Source organism: Maylandia zebra, linkage group LG5 (assembly GCF_041146795.1).
Source record: "Maylandia zebra isolate NMK-2024a linkage group LG5, Mzebra_GT3a, whole genome shotgun sequence".
Classification (NCBI taxonomy): Eukaryota; Metazoa; Chordata; class Actinopteri; order Cichliformes; family Cichlidae; genus Maylandia; species Maylandia zebra.
Window position 1 is genome coordinate 15,069,797 of NC_135171.1, and position 20,263 is coordinate 15,090,059.

Genomic DNA, 20,263 nt, shown 5'->3' on the forward strand with positions numbered 1-20,263 from the left:
AAATGTCCACTTAGTCCCTAATATAGTCCAACCACTAATATGGGCACGATGTAGAAATAATCAGTGTTCACCTGCCAGTGGTCATAATCTTATGCCTGGTTGGTGTATGTGATTTTCTATAATTTATCACGGTTAATTGCTGCCAACTTGACTCCGTTCAGTCACAGATTGATATAAATGGCCTGTATTTGTATAACGCTTTATTTAGTCCCTAAGGACCCCAAAGCACTTTACACATTCAGTCATCCACCCATTCACACACGCATTCACACACTGGTGAAGGCAAGCTACATTGTAGCCACAGCTGCCCTGGGGCGCACTGACAGAGGCGAGGCTGCTGGAAATTGGTACCACCGGGCCAACTGACCACCACCAGTAGGCAACGTGGGAAGTGTCTTGCCCAAGGACACAACGACCGAGACTGTCGGAGCCGGGGCTCAAACCGGCAACTTTCCGATTACAAGACGAACTGCCAACTCTTGAGCCACGATCGCCCCATATAGACTAATAGTACCCTGACTCTGTCATATGACAGCATTTATGGTAAGTTTTAATGATATTGTTGATATGTCTGACAATCAAATTTTTTAGCAAAAATAGCTAAAGTTATATAACTTTATTTTATTGGAAATGGATAATGGCAAAGTTTAACTTTGAGGATGTAATGTGCAGTTGAAAAAAGGTGATAAATTGGAATTTATATTACTCAGCATCTTGAAATCCGAGCTGCTCGACGAAGCCTGACGCCCACTTTCAGCTAATTTAGAAATTGCATCTTATACACGTTTGTCACAGAGATGAGAGGGGCATTTTTAGCTGGGTTAAACTGCTCGTTCCTTGTGATATTCCACATTAGCACTTTGTTGTTCACTGTCTGTATCTCGACTCTTATGCTTTGATTTTTGACTTTCCTTTTTTCATTTACCAATTTCAAATCCTGCATACTGAACACAGGCAGCTTTTGTTCAGATTTCAGATATATAATCCAAATTCATTCTTTCTTAAGCTGAAGGCAAACCTTTGACATGACATAGTAATAATTAAAGAGCTGGGCCATTACTTTTAAATAAATGTATAAAATTTATTAAAGCTTCGTCAGAATTCTGAACCTTAGTAACAAATCATTTCACCAAAATGATTAACTGTATACGCAATAAACCAACATGGCCCTTGCATCACAAGATGTTAAAATGATAACTAAACAGATATCAATGCATCTAAGCAAAACTGTACTGAAAGCATAAATTTTGACGAATGACTGGCAAGAAATCTTTGGTAACATCTGCAATGCAAAAAAAAAAAAGCTGACAGTAGCTGACACGCACGAGACACCTTGTTATGTAAATACAGTTTCAGTCAGTGAAAACATCTCAAGCCATCATACAATGCAAATAATCCCTTTTACTGACAGGTCATTTGTTTTTGCAGTTGTGCGCTAAAAAATGACATTTTCAAAATAGGAGTCACACTAGTGCTTGTTAAACAGTCAGAAGGGTTTGAGTAGATTCTTCCTTCTGATAACCAGTTTATGAAATACTATTTCGTGTATTTTTTCTTTAAAGTACAACAATCAGGTCTGACAGTGTGAGTACAAGAAAATAATTATTAGAATACAATGTGTTAAATTTGCTCAGATGAGAGGGTCCAGCAGTAGATCAGAGGAATAGGGAAGGATTTGTCTGTGTGTTTCTGTTGGTTTAGCTATAGGCCTGAGAGTGTGTGTAATTGTTTAGAGAGAAAGGAATTTATGGACACTGGGGGTTTGCCTGTCATAAAAGGAGACAGGAAGCTACAGTTGGGGGTTGCTGATGCTGATGCTTGTACCTTTAATAAAAGTTCATAATTGCCATAACTTGGAAGTAGGTTTGCAGGAGACTCTCCACCTTATCTGTAAATGTAAGACAACAAGAGGCCAATGGCCCAGTAGATGCACAGTGGGGGTCTCAGTGTTTGTAATATGCTAACTGTGTTTTGTATGTTGTCTAAAGGAATTTGGTGTAGACTGGGTGAGGAGATTACTGTTGTGACCGGCAGGAAGCCACAGATACAGAGACACACACACACACAGTGCTTTAACTGTTACGCACCCACACCTACATGCACACTCACTCACGTGCACTTACATAGAGACATGGGTATGCGCACACACAGGCACTCACGTGCTCGTGCATACACACACAGACACAGAGTTTGCAGCACACCGTGGGGGTTTTATGATGGGGTCGCTTCTATAAAGCTGACTGTAACAAACAAAGGAGTGGAAGATCTGCAGAGAGACACCGGCCTTGCACATCTCCCCTTCTAGAAGATGCATGCTTAACTGAAGATGAATAAAGGTTTTGTGAAATGACTACTGAGTCCTGTGCCGTCTCTGGATGCCTCGAGGAATAAAAAAAGCACCGGGTGAAACTGGTTTCGTAACAGTTTTGGTGCTGAAAACCTGGGATTTGCTCGAGGCCCAGAGAGGATGAATTGGCAGAGCTGAGATCGTGAAACAAGGCGAACAGAGAGCTAGCTCACATGATTAAAAGGTAAGCACGACCTGTTTATTTTCGAAGCGTGCATATTGAATAAAGCCTAAATTATCTGTTCGCTAAGTTGAGCGTATCCCAGTGTAAATTCACTCAGTAGGTAAAAGAAGCGGTGTTTGATCCATCTTAGTTATTAGTTAATAGAAGCGGTGTTTCATCCGCGGCCGTGTGTGATCTGTCTTAGTTATTAGGAAAAAGTGGCGGTGTTGTGATCCGCCCCCATGCGTTAAAGCAGGAGACGTGTGTTTCTATTTAGTTAGAAAGTGGGGTTTAAGGCCTCGTCACCGGCTGAGGGCCGTGTGTGTTCCGGGCTTGACAGCCCCACTCCCTCTCGGACGCGAGGGTGAGACCTGTGGGACAGGAGGTCCAGGGTGGTAACCTGGGGATTCGGAACTCCTAAGTAACTAACTCGGGCTAGAAGTCCCTGTCACAGTCTAAAGTCTGCATAAAAGCAGGATCGGTTGCTTTCGCCGGTTAGATTCCGAGCTGAGTTGAACCAGTGCCTGATGCAGAAAGAGGACTGTGTAGTGTGTGTGAAAGCGCCGTTAGAGTCTGTGTCTCGTCCGAAGTATGGGAGTCAATTAAAGTAACAAAAAAGAATTTGTGTCTAAAAGTGTCTGTTTGTGGTGTGTAGAAATTGCGGCAAGAGGCCATGTCACGAAATGTTGCAAACTGTGAAGTCAATTGGGGGGTTTAATTTGGTTTTATTTTGGGGAAGAGAGAAACCGCGGCATCGAGTCCGTGGCGCAGTTTGAATAATTCGTGAGGCAAACGTGGCGCGATCTGAAGATCGTGAGCCTAATTGTCCTACAGTGGAGCAAAAAAGTATTTAGTCAGCCACCGATTGTGCAAGTTCCCCCACTTAAAATGATGACAGAGGTCAGTAATTTGCACCAGAGGTACACTTCAACTGTGAGAGACAGAATGTGAAAAAAACAAATCCATGAATCCACATGGTAGGATTTGTAAAGAATTTATTCGTAAATCAGGGTGGAAAATAAGTATTTGGTCAATAACAAAAATACAACTCAATACTTTGTAACATAACCTTTGTTGGCAATAACAGAGGTCAAACGTTTACTATAGGTCTTTACCAGGTTTGCACACACAGTAGCTGGTATTTTGGCCCATTCCTCCATGCAGATCTTCTCGAGAGCAGTGATGTTTTGGGGCTGTCGCCGAGCAACACGGACTTTCAACTCCCGCCACAGATTTTCTATGGGGTTGAGGTCTGGAGACTGGCTAGGCCACTCCAGGACTTTCAAATGCTTCTTACGGAGCCACTCCTTTGTTGCCCGGGCGGTGTGTTTTGGATCATTGTCATGTTGGAAGACCCAGCCTCGTTTCATCTTCAAAGTTCTCACTGATGGAAGGAGGTTTTGGCTCAAAATCTCACGATACATGGCCCCATTCATTCTGTCCTTAACACGGATCAGTCGTCCTGTCCCCTTGGCAGAAAAACAGCCCCATAGCATGATGTTTCCACCCCCATGCTTCACAGTAGGTATGGTGTTCTTGGGATGCAACTCAGTATTCTTCTTCCTCCAAACACGACGAGTTGAGTTTATACCAAAAAGTTCTACTTTGGTTTCATCTGACCACATGACATTCTCCCAATCCTCTGCTGTATCATCCATGTGCTCTCTGGCAAACTTCAGACGGGCCTGGACATGCACTGGCTTCAGCAGCGGAACACGTCTGGCACTGCGGGATTTGATTCCCTGCCGTTGTAGTGTGTTACTGATGGTGACCTTTGTTACTTTGGTCCCAGCTCTCTGCAGGTCATTCACCAGGTCCCCCCGTGTGGTTCTGGGATCTTTGCTCACCGTTCTCATGATCATTTTGACCCCACGGGATGAGATCTTGCGTGGAGCCCCAGATCGAGGGAGATTATCAGTGGTCTTGTATGTCTTCCATTTTCTGATGATTGCTCCCACAGTTGATTTTTTCACACCAAGCTGCTTGCCTATTGTAGATTCACTCTTCCCAGTCTGGTGCAGGTCTACAATACTTTTCCTGGTGTCCTTCGAAAGCTCTTTGGTCTTGGCCATGGCAGAGTTTGGAGTCTGACTGTTTGAGGCTGTGGACAGGTGTCTTTTATACAGATGATGAGTTCAAACAGGTGCCATTCATACAGGTAACGAGTGGGGGACAGAAAAGCTTTTTACAGAAGACGTTACAGGTCTGTGAGAGCCAGAGATTTTCCTTGTTTGAGGTGACCAAATACTTATTTTCCACCCTAATTTACGAATAAATTCTTTACAAATCCTACCATGTGGATTCATGGATTTTTTTTTCACATTCTGTCTCTCACAGTTGAAGTGTACCTCTGGTGCAAATTACTGACCTCTGTCATCATTTTAAGTGGGGGAACTTGCACAATCGGTGGCTGACTAAATACTTTTTTTGCCCCACTGTAGTTTGGTTGAGGTGTAAAAGAGCGGACGGCACCCGCTCTGTGTGCTGATCAGGGCGTTGTCTTGAATCACAGCAAGAGGAAGTGTCTCGCAGAAAGTTGTGAATGGAACTGCGAGAAGCATGAGGTGTGTGAGAGCCAGCCTCGAGGGGCGAGTTCACAGGTGGAACCAATGAGGAGTAAGATGTGTGTGTGTGTGTATGAGAGAGAAATAAAGGTGGGGGCGAGTGACCAGGCTGTGTGTGTGTGTGTGAATTCCTTGATGACAAAAAAGGGAGACAAAGTTGATTTTCTGTGAAATAATAATAGTCAAGAAATCAAAGTGATCAAATAGGAGAAAATGAACTAAAATAAATAAAGAAAACTAAATAGTGGATTAGTGTTAAGGTAATGATAAATAAATTGATAAAATTAACAGTGACATTTAAAGGTGATCAAGTACTTAAGGATGAATCATCATCATCATTTATTTATATAGCACTTTAAAAACACACCTGGTAGACCAAAGTGCTGTACAATACTAATATGAATGGAGAATTTGATTGTGGACTGGATGAGAGCTGTTGGGGAGAAAGGAAAATGAGGTTGGAGGAGTGAGTTAACAGGCTGATGTGTGGGTGTAAAACAATGGATTAAAAAAAAGAAAGAAAAATAATGAAAACAAAGAAAATAAAAAGTGTGGAAGTGTGAGTGAGAAATTGTCTCCAACTGGGGGAAGCAGTGATACTACAGGTCACCTTCTTCCCCTGCTGCTGGACACAAAACAAAACATGATTTGGAGTGTTGTGGATGAAAATAATTAATAACAACATCAAGAAGATTTTTTGTGTTTGCAGTTAAGAACAAATAAAATTTTCATTTTTGGGGGTTTAAAGTCAGGAGAGTTTAAAACAAAATAAGCGGAGATGTGTTGCTTTAGGAGTGATGAAAAAATATGCAGTCACAGTGAATAGTGAAAGTCTCTCAGTCTGTCGATTACAGGTGGGGAACGGACCTGGATCAAATTTCCATGGGCAGCAGTCAGAAGAAAATTATAGGTTAAGATCATTAGAAACACCCAGTCTGAATTTTGGCTGAATTGTTTTGCAGCTTCCCTTCCTAATCCTGAAAAAGCAAGCTCCAAGGAAGATAACCTCTCCTTGAAGACAAGTAGTGCAGTTCCAGAAGCACAGCCATGAACATCAACAGTGGACAGCAGTCCAAGAGACAATACCATAGTCCTGAGCAGAGAGGTCCAGCAGCGCTATGAGCAAATGGCATCAGAAAGAGAAGATCCATCATCTTGATTGGATGAATGGAGATGTGTTTCCAGCAAGCTGCAACTTCACTGTGTGTGAAGGACTTTTGAGAAGATTGTTGGACTTTGACATTTGCCATGTTTGGAGCAAGATGGCAATGAAAGAAAAGAAGAACTGTCATTGGACTGCAAAGTGGGAGAGGAGAACAGAGTGAGAGGAGCAGGTGAGGACACAGAGGAACGCTGCTGTTTTAGTGTGGGGAATTAAATTGGGTTAAGAAATCCGGGGACACAAGCGACTGCCTTAAAGTGGAGAATTGACAGTGTCCAGACCACCACAAAAGGGGGAGGAAGACAAGCACTGAGGTATGCAAGTGTACTGCCTGAGAAAATGGAAAGACAACACCACACATGCACATTATATGCACTACAGATAGCACAAAATCATACATAGAGTGGCACACATCAAAAGAGGGTATTTGTAGAAGGGGTTAACAACAAGCAGCATGGTTGCCTATGGTAACCTGCAAGCATTTGGGGTTTAGCTATGCCTGACTAAGACAGAGATTTTCATTTAGATGTTTCTGAAACAAAAATTTGGAGTGAATGGAGTTTTGTTTCAGAAAAAAGGGGGAAGGTAAATAAAAGGATACACAGAAATATAAAATGTATTAACCCTACTAACACACACACACACACACACACACACACACACACGTAATGAAGCTCATTAGGAACAAACGCGATTTTAAGAAGGCAATACGGTTACCATCATCTGGTCTGGTTCATTGAGTGGGTTGAGAAGTGATACATAGACGACTGAATTAGTATTATTTTGGGGAACATGATTGAATGACAGCAGGGGCGAACAGAATCCTGCAGCGAGGGTTTAAATGAGACTAGCTGATTTTTAGTATTTTGTTTTGTTTTGTTTATGATGTATGGGGAAGGTTTTACCATGGCACACACCTGGGGACAAAGGAAGAAACTGATCATTTCAAAGAATATTGCGTTTGTGTGAAGTGTGTGGGTTGGTTGGTGAAAGTTTTGGGGATTTAATTGGCTGAGGCATTTTTCTTTTTTTCACCAATTTTTAGATTGGGTGTGTTTTCACTTTTTAGAGGAAGAATATTCTGGGACAAGTCCTAAGACCGGGCTTCTGTATTTTTATTTTTCATATTTGATTTGTTATTTTTATTTATTTATTTATTTATTTTTTGGTTTTTGAACAGTGCACTGTGAGTTTTGTTTGGGAGTTTCTTTTCTTTAAGCAGATCTGCATAATGGGAATTAAAAGCGCTATACGATACGTACCGGGAAAGCCATTGCAAGTGAGTTTCTCCAAAATTACAATGGGCTCGGGAGAAAGCCACTTATTTGGGACATTGAGAGTCCCTGTCCAAAAGGATTCAGTGAGGTAATCTAGTCTAAATTCTTCTTTTTCTTTTTGAAATGACGTCATTTTGCTGAGGGTGGAAATGAAATGCGACGATAGGTTCCACTATCAGCAAAGAATGACTGAATGAATGACTGAATAATGAGTGAAAATAAAAATGGGGAACTGACTGGACTGGTAAAAGCTGACAAAAGCTGACAAGACTTGACTGACTTGACCACTAAATGAGTGAAGTGACATTGCTTAAGGAAAGTCACTGATTATAATGTGGAATAAATTGGGATGATTCATTATTTAGTGCAAATTATGGCAATAATTGTAGTTTAATGATTTGAGAAAACCTGCACATGATACTTGTCTCTGTGATGCTGAGTACTTTATTACTCTTATGAGCTACAGCTGGCTGCAAATGTGAAGTTTGATTTAACTTACAGATTTGTCTTCTAGGGTACAGGCTCCAGGTGGAGCTGGGAGCTGAACAAGCTTAACATTTAACCACTGGCTAATGTTTTTGTATGAAATGGTTACAGGCTGGGAGTAGAGTTGCTCCAAGGGAGAAGCCCTGGGAATTTTTTGAGAGAATGTGCAACTTTCTTGTTCATCTCTAATTGTGTGGAGTTGACGCATGGCGAGGTCCATGTGCCAAAAGAGGGTTTTCTGGGGATTTTTATTTTTCAGTTACAGGTGGAGCGATGGAGTTATGGTTCTGTAAGCAGTACAGATACCAGGAGCATGCGGTGCCAGAGGCGAATTGGGTCTGTCGGAAAGGGCTCAAGAAGAAGAGGTCGGGCCCAAGCTGGACCAGAGAATTCAAGGAGGTGGAGAGGATCTTGCACCCAGTCGAGCTGAAAGGAAAGGCGAGACCTGGCAACACGGGAGCCAGTGTGCGGTGGCGGTAGAGCCTAGGAGGTCGGAAAGGCTCTTGGCAAAAAAAGGGGAACTCGGTTGAGACCCCCTACATGGATCCCAGCCCAGGGACAGAATAAATCCCTGATCCATGCAACGAACTGAAGGGTAGTCCACCCCGGAAGTTGAAGAAAGAAGAGGAGCAGAGAATCACCCGACTCGGAAGATAGAAGGATCGACATTAATTCATTGCAGCAACTCTAACATCACAGGTCACGGTGGAGCAAACCAAACACAGACGCCATGATGCTACATTTGGGAAATTGGGAGAGCTTATATGAACACATTTTAGTAACAGATTTAGAGTATTGTTGATCTGCCATGGGGCAGATCAAAAGAGGGATTTGTGAATACAAGAAAATAATTATTAGAATACAATGTGTTAAATTTGCTTAGATGAGAGGGTCCAGCAGTAGATCAGAGGAATAGGGAAGGATTTGTCTGTGTTTTTCAGTTGGTTTAGCTATAGGCCTGAGAGTGTGTGTAATTGTTTAGAGAGAAAGGAATTTATGGACACTGGGGGTTTGCCTGTCATAAAAGGAGACAGGAAGCTACAGTTGGGGGTTGCTGATGCTGATGCTTGTGCCTTTAATAAAAGTTCATAATTGCCATAACTTGGAAGTAGGTTTGCAGGAGACTCTCCACCTTATCTGTAAATGTAAGACAACAAGAGGCCACTGGCAGGTGGATGCAGTGTGGGGGTCTCAGTGTTTGTAATATGCTAACTGTGTTTTGCATGTTGTCTAAAGGAATTTGGTGTAGACTGGGTGAGGAGATTACTGTTGTGACCAGCAGGAAGTCACAGATACAGAGACACACACACAGTGCTTTAACTGTTACGCACCCACACCTACATGCACATTCACTCACGTGCACTCACATAGACACATGGGTATGCGCACACACAGGCACTCACGTGCTCGTGCATACACACACAGACACAGAGTTTGCAGCACACCGTGGGGGTTTTATGATGGGGTCGCTTCTATAAAGCTGACTGTAACAAACAAAGGAGTGGAAGATCTGCAGAGAGACACCGGCCTTGCACATCTCCCCTTCTAGAAGATGCATGCTTAACTGAAGATGAATAAAGGTTTTGTGAAATGACTACTGAGTCCTGTGCCGTCTCTGGATGCCTCGAGGAATAAAAAAAAGCACCGAGTGAAACTGGTTTCGTAACAACAGTGACATTTGAAAAGTTCAATATATGTCCTTGATTTCTGCAGATTAGGGTTCTCTTCCCAATTGATCTCTTTTCACCTGAACCCCTTGTAGTGTCTCTAACCTCATTCATTTGTCTGAAGAAGTGCAGCCTGGTCGAGTTGTGAGTGATCTCTGCTTGAGTTGTCAGTACTTTCATGGAGTCGTTAGCCTGTTACGAACCCCTCTCCCATCCTACTTTTGGGAAAGCAGATCATTGTTCCATACTCTTCTCTGCATACAGAGACTTAAATGAGAAAAACAGGTTTCCAGCAACATTTACAAATGGGACAGTGGAGCTGAGCGGGTCTTGCAGGACTGCTTTAAGACAACTGATTGTTTGAGGACACAGGAGATGGAAAAATCAATTAATCTACAGACACTGTCATTAGTTATATAAGCAAGAGCATTGGCAAAACTGTTACTAAAACCAGTGTCTGCACATGCGCAAACCAGAAAACATGGAGAAAAAATTCGCTTTGTGTGCCTAGCTCAAGACATGGACCTGTGCCTTTAACTTTGGGAACTTGGATGCTTACAAAGCAGCCAAAAAAAAATAAAAAAAAAAACCCCAAAAACCTCTGGAAGTCCATCATAAAGACCAAGAGAGACTACTAGGACAAAGTGGAGTTGACTATAAAATCATAATCAGTGTTCAACCCACCATGTTGCTCCCAGATGAGCTTAACAGCTTCCACATTCATTCTGTCCCAGCCAACAAAGAACAGCCGTTTAGTGGGCAGTGGGGCTGATGTGAGAGTCCTTCATAAAGGTCAACTCAAACAAAGCTCTGGGACCAGACAGCATTCCAAATCATGTTCTCAGAGCAAGTTCTTACCAGCTGGCAGAGGTGTTCACCAACATTTTCAGCCTCTCTCTGAAGTAGTCTATGGTTCCCACATCTTTCAGTGTGCCCACCATTATTCCCCTCTCCAGGAATGATGAAACCAGTGAACAGCATGAAGTGCTGTTGAAAAGATACACCTGTTCCTCCCTCCCTAATGCACTGGACCCTCTTTAATTTCCCTACAAAAGGAACAGAGCCATGGATGATGTCATTACCTTGGCACATACTGCCCTAACCCATCTGGAGGAAGTGAACACATATGAGAATGCTCTTTTCTGATTGCAGCTCAACATTCAGCACCATCGTCCCTTTGAAACATGTGTCCAAACTCACTGACCTTGTGCTTGGGATGTCCACCAGAATTTTCAACTTCTTCACAACTCCTAGTGAGAGTTCCTCCTCTCTTATAACACAGGAACACCACAAGCCTGCGTGTTTATTCCCCTCTTGCATTCTTTGTTCACTCATGACTGTGTTGCTTAGCACAGCTCCAACATTATCATTAAGTTTGCAGATGATATGACCATCATGGGGCTTATCACAGACAATGAGATGGTCTACAGAGAGAAAGGCACTAAATATCTGGTGTCAGGACAACCTCTCTCTCAACATCAGCAAAACAAAGGAAGTGATAGTGGACTATAGAAATCAACACAGAAAAGAACACTAGCCTATCCACATCAGTGGTGTTAAGGTTGAAAGTGTCAGCAGTTTCATGTTCCTTGGTATGAACATTACAGAGGATCTCTCCTGGATCCTTCACAAAGCCACTGTGGTCAGAAACACTTGTCAGTGCTTATACTTCCTAAAGAGCCTTAGGAAGTTTGACAGGAATTCTAGCATCTCCTCTAACTTCTATAGGATCACAATCGAGAACCTGGTGTAGGAGTTGCTCTGCCAACAACTGGAGATCATTACAGAGAGTGGAAGAGGTGGCAGAAAACACCAGTGGCGAGAGCCTTACTGCCATTAAGGCAGAGGCACCCACCCACTCACACACCTCTGCCAGCTGGTAAGAACTTGCTCTGAGAACATGACTTGGGGGCGGCATCACGGGCATCGGCAAAAAAAAAAAAAAAAAAATTGCTCATACTCATGCTGCCCTGACATCATGCCAGCGCATTTTGGGAATGGCATAGGCACCGATCGGTTTTCTATCGCCCATTTGAGTAAGGGCGCCCTCCGGTGCGCAGCATCTAATAACCAACTCGCAAAATAAAACAAAATAAAATAAAAACAAAACAACAAACACGAAAGCACCAGATATCGTGATACAGACTTATAATTTGCACCGATGTTTTTTTGAAATTCTATACGCGAAAAAGTGAGCGCGAGAGCCCTCGGTGCGCCTGCTCGCTGCTGAAGTCAAAGTAAACTTTATCGTCATCTCCGCTACATACAGTCCAGTATATAGAGAGACGAGACGACAAGGCTCCAGTTACAGTAGTGCAAGTAAACAAACAATAAATATAAGAAGAGTAAGAAAATAAATATACACTTTAGGACTAGAGATGGCACGATACCACTTCTTTATGTCCGATACAGATACCATAAATTTGGATATCTGCCGATACCGATATGAATCCGATATAGTGTGTTTTTTAATCAATAAAACTTTTTTTTAATATCTTGCTGCATTTTGTATAAGTTCATACTGAAGTAAAGCTATTCTGTTATACCTGTATGCAAAAAATACACTGCACCCAAAATATTTCATAGTTCAGCAATACTGATCAATCTAATAAACTTACTCCATCCTTCCTATTCTGGTATTTTAAAGAGTACTTAGAAGAAATATTAAGCAACCTAACTAATAGGGTTGCAAACTCCCAGCAAATAAAAAATAGGGAACCACCCCACACCCTCCACCTCATGATTCTTAATCGACGTAATCAACTTTAATTTGATGCAGGTTGGAAAAAAATTGCACAGAAATAAATTATTTTTCAAGAATAATTAAATAGATTCAACATCTTTCTTCTACAGAATTGCAGACTGCACAGATGGTACACAGCAAATCCAGCATGTTCAAATTAACACTGTCGGATTTGATTTCAACACTATTAAAGTGTCTATATGGGTCCACACCAGAGAGTGTTAATTTAACTCTTTTTGGAGAGTTGGTACGTTAACTCTGATGTAGTGTTAAACACTAAATCTGTCTGGAGTTGATAATTTAACACTTGGTGTTAAGAGTTTATATATTAACTCTCAAAGAGTATTTTAGTTTAACTACGTAAGAGTTATCTTCTAATTCATTCTAAAAAGCGGGAATTTTACTGTTCTGAACTTCTAGAAATTTCTTTTGGAAATAAACATTTACTAAAAAGATGCAATGGTTTTTGGAAAACATTTATTCTGAACTGTGCACCACAATTTCAAAACATTTTCTGAAAGATATAACAGTATACATGTTCTCACTTTCATTAGAATTTTGTTTATCAAAAGGTCTGACATAGGTGAGCTGGTAAATGCAAATAACAGCATTCTCATCACTTATTTCTTCAATACAATATGCATGTCCTTCATTCATCCCTTTGTGGAACTTAAACGCACTTCTGTTCTCCCCCATATTCCATCTTCACAAGCATATCCTGTGCGGAGATTGAATAAAAATTAGTTGACACTAATTAATGGCACAAATAATCCAGTAAACAATTGCAGCACAGTAAAAAAAAAAAAAAAAAAAAAAAAAAAAAGGAATCATCTTTGAGCCTTTACTTGTGTTAAGTATTTTCCCAAAAGACAAAGACACAGGCAACAGGTAATACTGAACTAAATGTAAAACCTCAACCTTTTTAATTTTTACCTAAACCGTGTGCACAAAACTCTGGAGGGATCTAAATGCTACCGTAGAACCCAGTCAGGATGTCTGCTACTACTGTTTGCTCGTTTTTTTTTTTTTTGTTTGTTTTGTTTTTTATGGGCGATCATTTTCAGGCTTCAAGTAGCACCATTATACCAACATTTCACATTCTAGACATTGTTTTAGGTGTATTTGACCAAAAGTTTGACTGAAAATTCACATGCAAGCTTTTTTTCAAGGCTGTGGTATTTGCCCGCAAACAATACCTTTCAGCTAGCTAAAACAGAATATTATGCTATCAGCGAGCAACATGGCTAATGCCTTTCACACAGCTTTGTCTCAACTCCAAAGAGCCACAGAAGTAAAAGCTCATAATAATAATTGAAACAATCTTTGAAAAAATGACTTACCAAGCATGGCAAACAACTCAAATATGTAGAGCAAAATGTTCTGAAACGGCTTCACTTCAGCTTCGATTGGAGCCGTGCTGGGGGCGGAGTCTGTGAATTTACTCTGTTGGTGTCATAGCCCCTCTAGGAGTTCAGAGTTAAGAGGTCAAGAGTTAATGTTTCCATTTTAACACCTCCAGATTTGACAGAGAAACACTCATTTTTAACACTCGATTTTAACTACTATCATTTTACACCTCAGAGTTACATTAAAAGAATGTGACTCTGCTTAGAGTAAAATTAACTCTACTTTTGCAAGAAGACTATTAACACCAAAACATTTAACACTTTTGAATTTGCTGTGTACCTTCCCAAAGGAAAAAGTACTATAGCTTACTAGGGTATATTAGACTTAACAGTTACTATATATAGTAATGGACTTCTATACATTTACGTAAGATTCAGATAATTATTTATTAAAAGCTACACATTTTAAATGAGAATAAGAAAGAAAATATGTCTTTGTGCCCCCTTTTCCCTGTTAATGCCCTATCGGCCCCCTCGGCTAAACTTTGCTAGATCCGCCCCTGCACAGTTACCAGCTGTCAGCTAAGTAGAAAAGGAGCCTGGTGTAGAAAGTAATAATAAATAAATTCTAACAACAGCTTATCAAGCTTAAATGTGCTGCTGTTGTTCAGCTGCTGGTTTCCTCTTTCTGGTGCAAAGTGGGCCAAAAACAAACAAGAGAGACGGACTCTTGACAGAAAAGCCGATCAGCTGATCATTGATCGGTTTCATGATTGAAGTAGCAGCAGGAGAGGGAGAGAGAAAAGAGGCAGTCGCTCCATATATCGGTTATTAAGTTTAACGCGGGAATGCTTTACAAACATTCAAAGATGAACTTACACACTTGCTTTACTTCTGGGATCACTTCCTCGGAGATGAAATGCCGGTTTGGTAGAGGCTACAAATACACACAGCCGCTCTATCACGTGAGCACACTGCTACGGTTATGGGCCGAGTTTCACCGCGTCGCAAGTTTTGTGAGGTGCTGATTTATTGGAAAAGATTACATTTTTTATTTCTCTTCGATATCCGATCCAGTAATTTACGTCAGTATCGGACCGATACCGATACGTAATATCGGATCGGTCCATCTCTATTTAGGACTCGGGGTAAAGGATCAATAACAATTGAAAATTTATCATTTACAGTTTGATGATTTAAAGTCTCACACACAACCCATTGAAAGGGGAGGAGGCCGGCTACTTCCAAATAGCGCACATTTCATTCATAATGATCTAAATCCAAGCCCATTATGTATTTATGATTTGAATACTGGGTTGTGTGAAATCCCAGAAATACATCTTAGACAAAGTGAATCTGTGAACTACGGTGTAGGTCTATTAGGTTATGTTGTGGTGATCCTCGGGTTGGGGGATGGGTGTTCATACTGGAGTGCAAAATTAAAACCAATGGAAGATGGACAAGAAAAGTTCAAAGCCATCAGGTGCTCAGTTTATAAAAATGAGTGAATAAGTGTTCGCCCGGGGCGCCATGCAGGCTAGGACCGCCACTGGCACCTACAATCTAAATTTTCAATTAAGTGTTAGTACCTGGGACCCAGGCATCTTTTTAGTACCTACTTGGTTGAATTTCCAAGCAAGCTGAATCAAGCAGAAAATATGTCAACAAACTGAATGTCACTGGACGAGTCATGAGCGCCACTTCTTCACAAGAATCAATTTCATTGTTCTTGACAATGACAATAAATAAATAAATACTAAATACAACCCACCATTTTTGAAACCTGGCAAAGAAGAAACCGACACCGTGTCCACTGACAAAGTGTAGACATTTTTGTGTTGATGACAGAATGTGTTCTGTTTGTGTCACATACAAACGACGTCATGAGGCTTTCAAGTTGCTGTGGTGTAAATAGTCCACTCACATTGAAGTGGCACTCAGTTATGGAAATGACAAAATGAGCGAAACCCAGTAGAGTCGAGTCCAGTCGAGTAGAGCTCAGTAGGCACTAGTGGGGGGGGGGGGGGGGGGGGTTTACAAATGACTGAAAGATTAATAGGCTCTGTTTTGAGTTTTGTTCAAAAAAGAATGACTTCATATAGGGAAAAATATATATCACATGTGCAGGACACATTAAACTAGTTTTTTTTAATTAAGCAGCAAGGCAGAACAAAATCAGGGCTGTATCAAGACACGAGGACTAAACCCCAATTCAACCAGACCCAGAACTGATCCAGAATTAAAACAGGACACAACAGTTCAAAATCAGGACTACTTAGGATTTAACCAAGACAGAACCAGAATCAGAACTAGATGATAGTAGCACTAAAAATCATCATAGACCTGCACTACACTTATTTTTTAATTCTACCAAAGTCCACTATTTAGATTGAGAAAAGTTTATATAATTGTTTAGCCTTGTTGTGCAAACAAGCCTGCAAAACTTAATAAATGTAGAATTTGAAAAATAGCAAACCTAAAAAGAAACACTAGGTACGAGATACATGAGTACCTATGATACGGTGATGCTTTTGGTAAACAACCATTTGACTAACATGTGTGTCTCACCTGCTCTTGTTCCATCTCTGTTCTGTCCTCATTCTCCATCTCCCTCTCTGTTCCTCTCTCTCCCTCTTTGTGCTGACAATCATCAAATATACAGTTGAAACCAGATATTTACAAACTCTTCAGATTAAAAACACAAACACTTTTTTAATTGTAACATCAAATCAGACTAAATGTTTATTTTTTTAGATTGATAAATATAAAAAACATATTTGTTAACTTTAAGAGTAAAGAGAGAAACTGTCTGTATTTCTTAATTGTAAATGGCACCAAATTGTATTCAAACTTGAGCCACAGTTATGGAGCTCCACAGTTCTGTTCCTGGTGTTTTGGTTGACATCTCTTGATGTTCCCATGTCACAGAAACAGGCTCTGTGTTTTGCCTTATATGCATCCACAGCTGTGCCACCAATTTACTCACATGGCCTCTACTAACCTATCAGAAGCTTCTTCAGCTCAGAATGGAATCGTCTGGAATTTTCTTATTAATTAACAATAAACTTAGTGTACATGTACTCCTAAATTTGATGAAAGTGATAAAAAATAGACAGCTCTGTCTCTCTTTATTCTGACATTTAACTAATTCAAAAGATATTTCAATATTTATTTATCCAAAACAAAACAAGTTTACTCTAAATTGATGTTGTACAGTAAAAAAATGTTCTTGTGTTTTCCATAAAGTGTATGTAAATATCTGGTTTCAACTGTGAATATACTGCTGTGTATTGAAGTTCCTCTTGTTTTGCATAGAAATATACTGAACAACATACAAAGCATAATATATAAAATACTACCAGAGTTTTTTCTTTGAAAGAAGCTCCTTATGTCCATTCTTGTATATCAGTGCATTACTGAAACCGATTTATTTAGCCATGGCGGGTAACAACTGAAAATATGAAATAAACACACATGTAAGCTAAGACTCTCTAAAGAAACAGCATTGTTGTTGTTCGGCTTTTCATTTCGCCATTTGTTGATTCAATTGAAGAGCAAGTAACGTAATATGGGTCAAGCGATCAGTTTGATATCAATCTTTTGTGATACACCGTCATATTTACATTATTTGTACAGTACAAATGATTTTCTTTGGTACCTGGTCAAACTTCAGTTCTCCTCTATCTGCCTGGCTGCGTTTCTCCAACAGCGCACTCGTAGGCAGCAGCTGCCCCGCCCCGCTTAGTGCCTGAGCTTGGATCATACCAATATTAGGGGGGGATTTACGCACAGTCGTAAAATCCCACAGTGTGCACTATGTGCTTAGAATATTGTGTGTATTTTTTTGCTTTATACAGTTGTCAGCCAGGCATCTAACTATGAAAAAATTACACTCCAAAAGACTCCGGGCTTCTGAAAAAACAACCCGGGCTACACTTAGCTAATGCTAAAATTAAGACTAGCTGATGAGAGGGAAGGACCGAGAAAAATTAATCAAATATATAACCTACCTCCATGGTGCCACGTCCATATATTTGTTTCAGCAAGTGACTAAAACGTCCTCATGAAATAACACATTAAAAAAAATATGACATTTTAAAGTGAATTCACAAAATAGTAAATGCTCCCCTCTAGTTCATATGCTGATAACCAAACTCTTGCAGTCATAGACTTGAGTTCAAACTGCAATGATTGAAAACTCACAACAAGTTATTTGCAATCTTTTACTGAGTTTATTTTATTATAATATAGTATAGGAGGGCAGCACGGTGGCACGGTGGTTAGCACTGTTGCCGCACAGCAAGAAGGTCCTGAGTTCAATTCCTCCATCAGGCCGGGGTCTTTCTGTGTGGAGTTTGCATGTTCTCCCCGTGTTTGCGTGGGTTCTCTCCGGGTACTCCGGCTTCCTCCCACCGTCCAAAGACATGCAGCTTGTGGGGATAGGTTAATGGATTAATCTAAATTGTCACTAGGTGTGAATGTGAGTGTGAATGGTTGTCTGTCCCTATGTGTTAGCCCTGCGACAGACTGGCGACCTGTCCAGGGTGTACCCCGCCTTTCGCCCTATGTCAGCTGGGATAGGCTCCAGCGCCCCCCGCGACCCTGAAAAGGATAAGCGGAAGCGGATGGATAGTATAGGAGCAGGAAGGTTTGTTGCAGTCTAATCACTGAATGGACTCATGAGTTGGCTGAAGTAAGTGTTAGGTGTGTTATAGTGTGCTATAATTTAATGTCGGTAACATTCATAGATGGTGAAAGGTTTGCAGTTGAAGTGTCTTTGGCAACTGCTACTCTAAGGAAATATGGGATAAGCACTATTATCTTTTCTTTTTCTTTGATAGAATATTTTTTATGCACTCGGGTTTGCAGTAACCTAGTGGATAAAAATCCTGATCTGATTTCTCCTTTCCAGTTTGTTTTGAGGTATATTTAATTGACAAGTAGAGTTTCTGTGATGTATTCAAAATGGAATGACATTAGTTTATTTAATTATATTTGTTTTTAAATTGTTTTGTAAAAAATAAATGTTTTAAAAAAGATATCCATATCTATTTTATTATTTGGATGAACGTGTAAGAAGAACAGAACTAGGACCAACAACTGCAGACAATTCAACAAAACTGTAACAGGGTGAGAAAACTCAATATTTCACTTTTCAGAAAAGTTGGGCCAGCTTGATGCGAGAGGAGTAAGTGTCAACCTAACATTCTGTACTGTGTGCATATTGTGTCAGTGTTCTAAGTCAAACCACCTTTTTTATTGTTGTTTTTTTCATTTGTGAAGTTTCGTAAACTATATCTTGTATTCTGTTGTATGTTTACATGTTGTATATTCGTTGCAGTAAAATATTGCCAGCCTGTTTTCTGTTTAACTAGGAGAATATAAGGCGTGCACTCCCTAACCCTTCATTATTTTACAGTGCTAAATCTTAACAAACTAGATACACTCACACACAAAAACGTGTTCTACACATATTTTTTGTAAACACATGTAGCAGCAAGCTCACTAAATGCTTTATGTAAAATATTATGGATATTCATATGGTGGCTATATAAGATAAATTGATGTATGTTCCAAATGTAGAATGTTTCAGTAAAAAGTAAAGTAAAAATAAATTTACAGCAGACAATTTCTGGGAAAATTAAACATGCTTTTTTAAGGCTCACTTACACTGACCTATCCATTTTAGCTCAGACCATTTTTACCACATGAAAAGCAATAGTGGGCTGAATTTCATTCAGAACTGCCTAGTTGTCTAACAACCCTTTCAATTTAAATTCCTTGTCCTGTTTGATCTGCTCCACCTCCATGCTCTGAGGCCATCTGTCAATCTCCATTGTCAAGTCCAAGCACCAAACACTGAATGATCTTTTTTTTTTTTAGAACTGCTTTTAATGTGACTAATATATTTTTGCTTTTTAGTGGTTACAATAATCTTTCCTATTATGTCAGGACTCTTTGAGTCTCTTGAAATACATTCTATAAAATAATGGCATTATCATTGCAGATTATGCAAACATTAAACAAACGTTTCAACTTCTAGCAGTGGAAGTGAATTACATTGATCATACTGTTATAGTGCAACACTCTTTGTTGAAAACGCTGGGTCATGGCATTCATATGGATAGCACTTTGACACATGCCACCCAAACAAACATTTTCTCAGACAAAGCACACCCTCCCATAGTTACGTCACACCCATCAGGAGGATAATGGCCCACACCACAAAAAAACTACTCAGGAAACCAAATGCATTGACTTGATCTCCAAGATCCTATTATACCTTTGCAGCATCCCCCGGAACAAGCCCAGGCCAGTGATGCTGTCATCCACAGCCCACAGGACTTAAAGGACCCAGCATCTCCATGCCAGTCACGGCAGCATACATCAGAGGTTTAAGCCATTGTAGCAAAGTTTGAACTGAAACTGAGCTCCTAACTTTAGAGTCTAGGACCAACTCGATTAAAAGCCCCCTACATCATAACCCATTTTTCTTTCACCTGGCCTA